This window comes from Cupressus sempervirens, chromosome 6 (genome assembly GCF_028749045.1).
Source record: "Cupressus sempervirens isolate cs-2001-9-10 chromosome 6, ASM2874904v1, whole genome shotgun sequence".
Lineage (NCBI taxonomy): Eukaryota > Viridiplantae > Streptophyta > Pinopsida > Cupressales > Cupressaceae > Cupressus > Cupressus sempervirens.
The window spans coordinates 355,326,257-355,338,321 of NC_143123.1; positions in this window are offsets into that span (position 1 = coordinate 355,326,257).

Sequence of the window (12,065 nt, forward strand, 5' to 3'; positions counted from 1 at the left end):
AGAAGGATTACCACTATTTAGTTAACAAATGGATCTAGATTCAATTGTGGACTAGATTGACATCATTGAGAACTATTTTGAATGTGATAGTATCTTTGAAGCACAAAAAGTTGTGGTGGCCACATCTATATTAAGAGGTTCATCTCTTACTTGGTGGAAGTTTGTTAAAACTAAGAGAGGAAAGGATGGAAAAGGTCCTATTATTATATGGAATGGTATGGTAAAAAAAGTGAAAGAAACTATCTTTTTCATGACTATGAAATTCAGCTTCATAGGGGAAGACAAAATCTTAGACAAAAATATTTAGATGTCCAAATATGAATCAAGGAATTTCAAAAATTATGTTTGAGGTTTGAGGTTGTTGAAGAGGAAAGCATTAAGATTGCAAGGTACTTGAATGGCCTTAAATGGTCCATTCAAGATGAGATGACCCAAGTGAACTTCAAAACCATTAGGCTATGTTATCAAATGGCCTTAAATATAGAAGAGAAAAGTAAGAGGAAGCAAGAAACCTCTAAAGATAAGGCTAAGGGAAAGCACAATAGAGGTCAAAGAGGTGGTTATGGTAGAAAAGTTTCAGATTCAAGGACTCAAGGTGAGGTAAAATTCAATGAACAACAAGAAGGAAGCTCAAGTAGAGGTGATAGAGGAAGAAATTCTAATTATAGAGGAAGAAGTGGTGGACAAGGAGGAAGATGAAACTACTTTTCTATTATGAAGTGTTACCATTGTAATCAAATGGGGCACCTAACTTATAGATGTCCAAAGAAAAGTGGTTCATCACAAGGAGGTGAAAAGAGGACAAATCTAGTTCAAGATGAGTCAAATATAATAAACAAGCATGCTGAAGTACCACTAAATTTAGAAGAAGGGGAGAACCTCATGATGAGGAGAACTTTGATCAAAGAGCTAGTAAAGGAGGAACTAAGCCAAAGAAGATCTTTATTTAGGATAAAGTGCAAAATGATGGGAAAAGTGTGTAGAGTCATTATTGACTTAGGGTCTACTAACAATAGTGTGTAAGAGGAAATAGTCAGCAAGCTAAAATTGATAAGGATACCTCACACCAATCCTTATAAGATCAAATTGCTTAACAAAGCCAATATTTGTTAGTAAAGGAACAAGCATGGGTGGATTTCTCAATTGAAAGGTATAAGGATAAAGTTTTATGTGATGTGTTACCTATAGATGCATGTCATTTTCTCCTAGGTAGACCATGGAAATTTGATTGCCAAGCTATCCATAATGGAGGAAAGAACTCCTAAACCTTAAAGAAGTACAATATGAATTTTAAAATATAATCATTGATGGAAGATGCTAAAGAAAAGGAAACTAGTTCAAATGTTCTCATGGTGAGTGAAAAGTAGTTCCTACAAACCATGGAAGAAAGTGAAGGTGTAGGTTTTGCATTAGTGTGGAGACCAAAGGAGGGAAATGAAGATAAGGAGACTAAGAGGGCATAATCACCTTCAAGGGATGATACAAGCTTACCAAGGTATTGTAAGTGATGGACAACCATCAATCTTACCTCCTAAAAGAGATATAAGCCATAGGATAGACTTTATTATAGGAGCTACCCTACCTAAAAAAGTAGCCTACAAGATGACCCCTCAACAAAATGAGGAAATAGAAAGATAAATACAAGAACTCCTAAACTAAGGCCTAATTAGGAAAAGTATTAGTCCATGTGTCATACCTACTATACTTGCACCAAAGAAAGGAGGAACTTGGAGGATTTTTATGGATTCAAGAGCCATTTAATAAGATAACCATTAGGTATAGGTTCCCTATTCCTAGGATTGAAGACCTAATGGACTGTCTAAGTGAAACCAAGTACTATAGCAAGATAGACTTAAAGAGAGGTTATCACCAAATAAGGATAAATTAAGGAGATGATTGGAAAACAACCTTCAAGACCAATCAAGGGTTGTATGAATGGCTTGTCATGCCATTTGGATTGTCTAATGCCCCCTCCATATTCATGAGATTCATGAATGAAGTTCTCGAGGACTACATAGGAAATTTTGTAGTAGTGTATCTAGATGATAACTAATTTATAACAAGACAAGGAGTGGGCACTCAGAACAACTTGACATGAATGATCATGCTAAAAAGAGCTTTGAGTTACTCAAGGAAAAGACATCTAATCAACCTATTTAAGTGTTACCAAGATTTAAATTTCTTTTCACTATTGAGTGTGATGCTAGCAATGGAACAATTAGGGCTATTTTAAGACAAGAGGCAAAACTAGTAGCCTTTCATTCTGAAAAGTTGAGTGAATCCAAGAGGAAATACTCATCCTATGACCTAGAAATGTATGTATTGGTCCAAGCTCTAAGAAAGTGGAGGCATTATTTTCTTCCCAAGGAATTCATAGTGTATTGAGACAATTAAGCACTAAGTTTCTTTAATTCACAAGAGAAGTTAAGTCACAAGAACATGAAGTGAGTTTAATACCTACAAGAATATACATTCAATATCAAGCACAATAAGGGTGTTCTAAACAAGGTGGCATATGCATTGTCTAGAAGGGAACTCACACTCCAAGAAATTTAGTTCAAAAGCATGGGGATAGATAATTTCAAGGAGATGTATGCAGATGATGAGGACTTTGCTAACATATATAAAGTATGTGCTAAATAAAAAAATAATTTTCATAGTAGGTATGTTTCATATACTTTACAAAGTGATGTTTTTTTCAAAGGGAATTAGTTGTGTGTTCCTAGAGGCTCTATTAGAGAGAATTTGATACGATAAAATAATAATGGAGCTTTGAGTGGTCATTTTGTGATTACTAAAATCTAAGATCTTGTTTCAAGGTTTTACTATTGGCATAGAATGAATCTTGATGTTAGGAGGTATGTGGAAAGTTGTGTCATATGTCAAAAAGCTAAGGGCACTTCTTTAGGTGTTTTTGGGAGTTGAACTACCATCAAAATGTGCTTCCGATGCATAGAACAATCTAAAATAGTAACTGAAAGTTAACTATTGATGCACTACTTCTTAGTCAAAATTGTTGGTGCACCTCTGAAAAAAGTGCACCTTTAAAAAGTGCTCCTTGGAAATGTTCACCTTCAAAAAGTGCACCTTCAAAAAGTGCTCCTTGGAAAAGTGCACCTTGGTGACAGGACCCAAAAATCCAAAAATTCTTCTAACTATCAAAACTTGATTTCCAACATCTAGGTTTTCTTCCCTTTTATACCAAAATGATCTTCAAATGCTTTCTTTTGAATTTCTCTATTATCTCCATTACTTCCTTAGCCTCTAGTAAATCAAATGAATCATACTTATTTCAAATTACTTGTCGATAGTTTCTCACTCTTATCCTCATATCCAAAAAATCTTCAAGCTAAGAATCAATTTCTAATAATGCTTCTTCTATTTTGAAAGCTTGTCTAATATCATCTTCTGATGAAGTTGTTGTTGAACTACTATTTTTACTAAGGATATTTTAGTCTTTGAATCACCTTCAAAAATCTCTAGGCTAGCGATGTTGTATTATTTATCCACTTCCAAAAATTTCTCTCGAGTCTTATTGTTTATTTGTTGAATATCCTTGTGTAGTCTTTCCATGACTTTATTCCCAAAAGATATCTTCTCTATCCAGCCATCTAAATTATCTAGTTCCTTCACCAAGTATATTTCCATAAGCTTCTAGTACCTTTTCCCTTTAATAGATTTGAGTTCTTTCAATTCATTAGCCTAGGTACATACCTCATCCATCATCCCAAAATTATGGTTAATAACAACAACCAATTTGTAAGCATTTGTTTGGATGTTGTGTAAAAGGTTCAAATTACCTTGTATTATTTGCACTCCCCTTTCCTCCAAATTGTGATGCCATTTCTAAAAAGCATCCAAAAAGGAATCCATTTGTGGCCCTGTCTCCCTACTTTCCCATGCATTTTACAAAGTCTATTGGCTCCACTACCTCATTTAGGTAATCAAGAGCTTTAAAATATCCACCATAGGCTTACCCATTATGACCTCCTTCATCTAATAGTCCTTTAGAGTCAACTCTTCAATGTATGGATGGGGAGGTGGAATGAAAATGTGTGCCAAGAGGTCTTGATCTTGATTATTCATTATGAAGGCAAGTGTTCTAACATCACCCTTAAGTGGCTCAAGTTTCTAGGTTGCCTTTATTAATTCCAAAATTTCCTCTTCTTTAGTTGACTCCAATCTTACCTCAATGGCTCCTTCCTAAAGGTGTCCCATATTTTTTGTCCTACCATCTCGATGCCTACAGACGTAAAATCAAAGTTTGAGAGGTTAAAATTTTCTTCCCCCTTGCCCTCCATTTCTACAATCTATTTTTGTTTCTCATCTTCAAAGGTCTAAACCTAGATGGGCTCCCTATGGATAGATGGAGGTATCTAAGTTGAACTTCTTCTCCTCTCTTCTTCAACCATAGTAGTTGAGTGAGTTCTCTTACTCAAAGGTACAAATTTAATTTTTTCCCTTCCTCCTCATCTTCCACCTCATGGATGCTTTTTGGCATTTGTGGTAAGGGGTTACTCTTCTTCTTTAGTCTCCTCTTCACACCTACAACCATTATCTCTATTCAAGACCTTTTGGGCACTAATGGGGAGGCTTCTTTTTCTAAGGCTTGAGGTGGTAGAATTTTTTTTGGTGCCTATTGCGCCTTTTCTTTCTCTTGTTGAGCTTGTTCTTCTTGAATACCTAGTTTTTCTTGTGCCACTTCCTCTTTCTCTCTCCTTCTAGGGGCTACCTTTATCTTCTTACCCTTACCCTTTTGTGTTTCCAACTAATCAACCTCCCTCTCATGTTAGTGTACCATCTTTGGCTTCACTAGTGATTTGGTAGGGTAAGTTAGTATGGTGAGCTTTGTTCCTTTTCCTTTCTTTGGTTAGGTTTTAGTGTAAAGAGTTAAGGCTTGAAGAATTGTATCCATCCAAAAAGGTTTCCTAATCCATTCACTTGTCAATTGAACCACATGTTGACCCTGATGATTAATATCATCATTCCCCTAACACCCAATTTCTCCATTTGTAATGGGTCTTTCATAGATCTTGTCCTTGTTGCAGAAGGGATCTGTTATCTTAGAGACATCCTTGTCCCATGCTTTGAGGGGTGTCTACATGTTTAGCAACATTTTTGCTAGCTGTAGGTTCATTTTACAATAGTCCCTAATGCAAATATCATAGTCATCTATTGCATTCAGCCAATGGACTTCCAAGGCCTCTTCATTTATAAATTTCTTCCCCACCTAATGTTGTACAATCTTGATGTTGTCAAAACATGGACGAGGTGCTTGATAATCCTCAAGAGGATATTGATCCCATTTTGAATCAAATTTAGCAATATCTTGCTTTTGCTTCACCTCAAAGGCTTTGATGGTGATCAACCACACCCATGTCTTCTTGTGTTTTTTCTTACCTGTCATATGTAGAGATAAGTTGTTAGGCTATTTCAAGTAATATCAACCTTTGAGATGGATATCGCAGGAGCTTCTTTGGGCACAAGAGAGTACCGACTACCTAGAGATATGTGAAGGTCTTAAACTAGATGTAGTAAGCACCAACCTCTGTTATCCATGTTACAACTTCTACTCACATCATCTTTGCATATTCCCTCTCAATGAACTTGATATTAACAAATATGAAACCATCATTACCCACCCTATATTCCACACTTTCTAGTGCGATCTTCTTTTTTACCAGCTATGGATATACTACATAAGGCAAAGTATTTGAATCCTATATGCTTCCCTTTATATACAATCCTGAATAACCCATAGTCCTCGCTCCCAAGAGATACACCATGTATGAGATCATATAAAAATGGGGGCCATTCTTCATTAAGATCAATTACTCATGCAAATTTTCATTGAGAATTATGGCCCAATCAATAGGCATCTTTCCCATCCTAATGGTTTCTATAAAGTGTACCATCAATTTTTCCAAGTGACTTGATGCGGCAAGATCCATAGTTGTACTCAAGAGAACTATTGAGTATCCAATATCATCAATAATATATCCACATGTCATATCAACTTTCCCCACTCTTCAGTCTGAGGGTGTCCTATAAATTAGGTACTCTGATTGTACCAAATTCTTGGCCTCTATTTCATCTTCCCTATACCACTTGTCTACACCCTTATAGTAGATTTGAAGGTATTGATCTATTTGTGGAAGGTGGAAGACCTTCTCAATGTTTTATGACATGAGATCTAGGACTATCTCTCCTATTACACTCTTGATGACCTTCTCCTTAGGCACATGGTGATGTGCTAAGGTCATGATTAATTCAAATGATTGAACTGATGTTGGGTGAGAAGCCATGTCCATCAACCCATTTCAGATTAGAGATGAAACCATACCTAACTTCTCCTTATGGTTGTTGCACAACATGAAAAATATGTTCCAATAAGTGTGCCCCAATTTAGTGTCTCAGATATCCATGTATTTATTTTAAAATTGGGATTTCCTTGATGCTCCTTGATACTTGAAAGCCACCAAATTTGGTGTCATCTTTACTTCCATGGAGGATAAGGAGGCCACCATTATATCTGCAAAATGGACGGAATATCAATATCTTGATGTTATAAAAACCATGAAGACACTTAGATGGGACCCAGATTGACAACTAACTAACCCAAAATAGGCTAAAATAGACCAAAAATCATATTAAGTTCCTAGAATACACAATTTCATAGGTGCACAAGGTGCACAAGTGTTCTTGTAAATTTGCAATTTTAAAACAATGTGCAGAGTTGTGCAGATTGTGCACCTATGCACATGCAAATGTGTTTGTGTATGTCTTTAAAGGGTTTTATTAGTTTTTAGGTATACACATGCACACCTATTGAGGATGTGTACATGTGCACCTTTTAAGGGTATGCACATGTGTATGTGCGTACTTTAATAGGTGGTGTTTATACCTTAGAAAAGGTAAAAGGTTTGGTGATGTGAAGGTTTGGAGATGTGGACGTGCAGGGCATAAGAGGGTGCAGAGGTGCATTGACAAGCCAAAGAAGAGAATAAAAGTGAGGAGAGAGAGAGAGAGAGAGAGAGAGAGAGAGAGAGAGAGAGAGAGAGAGAGAGAGAGAGAGAGAGCATGGGGGGGATATTTATAGACCTAGGGTTCTAATGTACACCTCCAAGGTTGCACACTTGTGGACGTGTGCACATTTGAGAGTGTACACATGAGAAAGTGTACATGTGCACATCCTTTAAAGGAGTTGAGTGTGTAGGTGCACACTAAGCACATGTGTGAAAGTGCACACTTCAACACTTAAAAAACCCCAAAATTGGATTTTACCCCTTTTCACATGCACGATACTACCTAATTGCGAACCTAGAGGAGGGTCCTAGATAACTAAGACACCTAACTGGGTGATCTAAGATTATTTTGAAATTAGGAGTTCCCCATTTTGTGACTCAAAATGAGGTGTGCATTGTGAGACCATAACACACTTCAACTACTTATATTTTATTCATCTTGGTCACTCTCCCTTGCCTCCCTCACCTTGTCATTATAATTATCTATCCCTCTAACTCTCATCAATCTCTTTTTCTCTATCTTACTCTATATTTGTATATCTCTCTATTTTGAAAATTCTCACTATCTACCTCCCTATCATTTCCTTTATTCCTATCTCTATCTTGTCTTACCCCTCTCTTTACAATTCAGCTCTCACTATCTATATTATATTTTCTCAATTTCTCTTTGATCTTATATATGTATTTATCTTATACTATCTATCACCTCAAATATCTTTATTCTATAGCTTCATCTCCCCACTCTCCTCTTTCTATTCCTATCCCTCCCACTTCTAGTTTCTATATCTTTCCCTTCACACATTATTTCACTATTTTTCCCTCCCTATGTCTTATCATTTCCAAAATTTCACCTCTTTATCTCTCTTCTTTCTTCATTTAATTCTCTAACCATATCTATCAAAATAAAATTAAAATATATGAATAAATATTTTGTAGGGTTTTACTACAAGGGGAATATGAAAAAATCTGAAATGGTGGAATAGGATTCCATTTTCATAGAATGATTGAGGAATTGAAATCTTTAGCTTTTCTATTTGACTTTGCATAGAGTATGAAAAACCTTTGTCAAACTCTAAACACTATTGTTATCTCTAAAAATCTGAAAATCAATATGACCCTATTTACTTACCAATAATTGTTGACCTTTTTGCAACCATGAAACTTTATAAGGACATGGATGCCTACTTATTGTAAGGCTTGACTTATCTAGCATCTCATTTCCATAGTGTTTTCTATCCTACCACTATCTATAATCTGGTGCAACTTTATTTAAGTAGAAGTATTTGATCTAAAGATTTCTTTAACTTAGAAATCTACAACACAAGGAATTGATGTCATTCATTACACACAAAATGGAAAGCATTTTTTTTCTTTACTCCATATATTTGAGAAATTAAAGTTAGAGAGGAAAGTGAGACAAAGATATAACTTCAACAAATGATCATTAAGAATAATACTAGCTTGCAAAAAATAGTCCCATTAGAATATAAAATAAAATTAATCAATGATTAATGTTATCTTTTACTATTGCTTTCTCTTCATTTTGGACATTTACAAAAACACACTACCAAAAAATTTTCTATGTATCTCCAATGTCATCTCTAAAATCTCTTGCATGTCTACATAATCGTTTTTGTCTTTATTCAATTATTTCTTTGAATCTATCCACTCCTTTATAACACCATCTCATTTCACATCACATATCATAATGAAACAATAAAATATAAGATGTAAGAAGGCTTCTTCATGAGCACACTATGTACTAATATTAGAATAATTTTTATTAATCTATATTTTCTTTCATATATCCCTTTGTATCTATTTAATTATTTCTTTGACACTCTAACTCCCCCTCTCTAATTTTCTCTCTATATAGCTCTCTCTCTCTCTCTCTCTCTCTCTCTCTCTCTCTCTCTCTCTCACACACACACACACACAAACACACACACATAAAAGAAAAATATCTCTACAATAAAGCTCTTAGAATTTTGGGTGAAATTGAAAAATCTTCAAAATTTTCTTTACATTTTTTTTGTAAGTACTAAGAATAGTTGCTCCATTTTGTATTTTCACTTCAAATTGAAAGTATTTCTATTATTTGTTTCCACTTCAAGGTTAAAGTGTTTTACAAAAATTAGGTGATACTTTAATATAGCATAGAAAAGTATTGCGCGCCATTTCTAAAGAAGGAGGGTGACACTTTCAGCTACTGGGTGATACTTCTCCCAAAGGTGTGTGACTCTTTTAGGGTGTCGTAAAACATTTCTCATAAGGAGGTGTGATACTTTCTAGTATCACGTGATATTTCTCCAAAAAGTGTGCGATAGAATTAGGGGATGCACGACAAAGTTTCAATGGGCATGCGATAATTTTTTGTGTCGCACCATGCTGATAAAATGTCACCCATAGAAACAAAAAAAAACTTAAGGAAAACACAATAGGGAAAAAATAGAGAAAAACTGAGTTTAGAACCTCCACACCGGGGAGTACTAGATCCACATAGATCAAGGAGCAAACACTCGAGAGCATAATCAACAATATGCCAAGGAACAAGAAAGAGGAACATCTATCCATTTAAATCAAAGTAGTAAAGAATGTACTAAAAGCAACATCGCAGTGAATAGAAATGATAAAATAACTAACTAAGTACATGGCTCGTCCCAACAGTCAATGGCATCATAAGACCATCGCGGGCCATAGCCATCCCCTGTGCATAACATCCCAAGCCATCGATTAGATCATTGGTACTATTTTAATAGGGATGTCACTACTAAAACATGCTACAATATAAGCATAAGGAAATCTAACATGCTAGTAGTAAAGCATAACATAATCCAATGCAACAGTTCACATCATCTAGTCATATGCTAAACATCATAATATGAGAATGCATCAAATGAACTAACATCAGCTAAACATGATATCCAAGCATTCCAATGAATGCATAAATCACAAGAAAGCATACTCTGGAACCTAAAGCATCAAGTGAAAACATTCAGCAATGGTCGCACTAGGATAAGAGATTGTCTTTGTACACCAGTCCCTAGCAGTGTTGAAGGTAGCTATGCCTCCCAACCACATGGCAGCCATAGGTCCACACCCACTATGCTAATGGAGATAATGATCCAACCACAAACACACAAAAACAACATCCATGGCTAACACTCATGCCAGATAGTATGATGGTTGTAACCAAGAACTTAAGACAATGCAAGGAGTATAGGTCCTAGTCAAACATTCAATAGGCTACTAAGTAGGGGTTGACATCATGGAGAGTCATTTGGTATCGACAAGCCCAAGCTCAGATTTGTGCAGATTCAACTCCCTCAATGGAAGGCTCATACACTGTTTAGATTCAACTCCCTCCACAGAAGGCTCATACACTAAAGCACTATTTTATTATCTTTAGTTTTATTAACACTCACACATTTTATTTAGTCATCACTTACTTAAAAATTCCTCTGCCAACCCTATGGCATCATGACACCAGGCTATGAGATAGAAGCCCCCTCCATATGCTACCCTACCCTACCCATGCTCATCCTACAACAAGTGCCTGTGGGCATGCATACTCCCATCCCAACCCCAATGATCATAACTTCTAGAAGTAATATGGAAGATCGAGCCTCGCAAGTTACCTGACAAATGTATGCACACATACTTGTGTGTAGTGCACCACCATCACAAAGATCAAAACACAAGGACAGGATGAGAACACAATGTAAAAGATAACACCCAACTGAAAGCAACATGGGAAGCATGGATTCTACATGAATCCCAAAGCTAATAAAACTATACATAATGAAATCACTCAATTGGCCTCAATCTAGGAGTATGAATTCTACACAAATCTCAATGATGCAACAAAACCAAACATCATGAACTCACTCAACCGGCCTCAATCTGAGAGTATGGATTCTACATGAATCCTAGTGTCCATAAAACAAAAACAAAGGTCCAAAAGAAACCATAAAACCAGGTATAAAATCACTCAACCAACCACAGTGTCAGGAGTATGGATGCGACATGCATGCCAATGCAACATAAAAGTGAAATAGTGGTTTGACTGATATCAAAAAGGATCATCAAGGTCCACGGCCCACATTGTGCCAAGAAAACCTGAGAAAATAGGGTGACACACAAAATGAGGTAAAAACTCAAAAATTTGGAAAACTTCAAAATCAAAACCCATTTGGCCTTTGGACATAAAAACCCCAAAAATCCAAAAATAATCAAGTTCAGACACCGTATGCAAAAATAGCTAGCATAACGGTGTAAAACCCCAAACCCTCATCCCAAAAAATAGGGAAATGTTCATACCCACCCAACCGGGTAGAATTACCATACAAAAATGGAGGGGAACACTAGTTTTTAGCCTCCAAAAAAAGGGCTACCAAAAGCAAAAGTAGAAATAGAGCAGAAACAATAAAATAGGAAAGCCCTACCTCACAGCCAAAATGGAAAAATAGGAATCTGAACCATAAAATAAATAGCTTGCAGCAGTAGCTAAAAATTGCGACAATCCAAGGTTTGCCCGAGCTAGATCCAACAAGCTCAACCTCATGATGATCCTACGCCCGTAGCTCCCACAATGAATAAAACAGTAAATACTCATGAAGAGGATTTTGGGTTTTACTCTCCAACTTTCTAATTCAAAAGTGAGAAGTGAGGAATTAAATTTTCTTTTGGATATTTATTCACTTTTCAAGTGAATAATCGATTAGGGAAAATAACCAACCAACCTAGTTAAATCCCGGATCAACCCAAACAAAAATAGGCTATTCCTATAAATAGGAATTCATCTATGGAAAAGCTGCTAGAAATTAAAATAAATCAATTAAAAAGTCTGAAAACCCAAAAACACATAAATTGCCTTAACAACTTTCGTGATAATGCAAACCTCTAAATGCATAGACATGCTTACTGGTCTAATCACATAATGCAAATGAGTTTGGATTTAATAATCACCAAAAAGTTTAATAAAATAATTAAAATAAGGATATTTTGACCATACAAGGATGACATTGGTAAAATATGAAT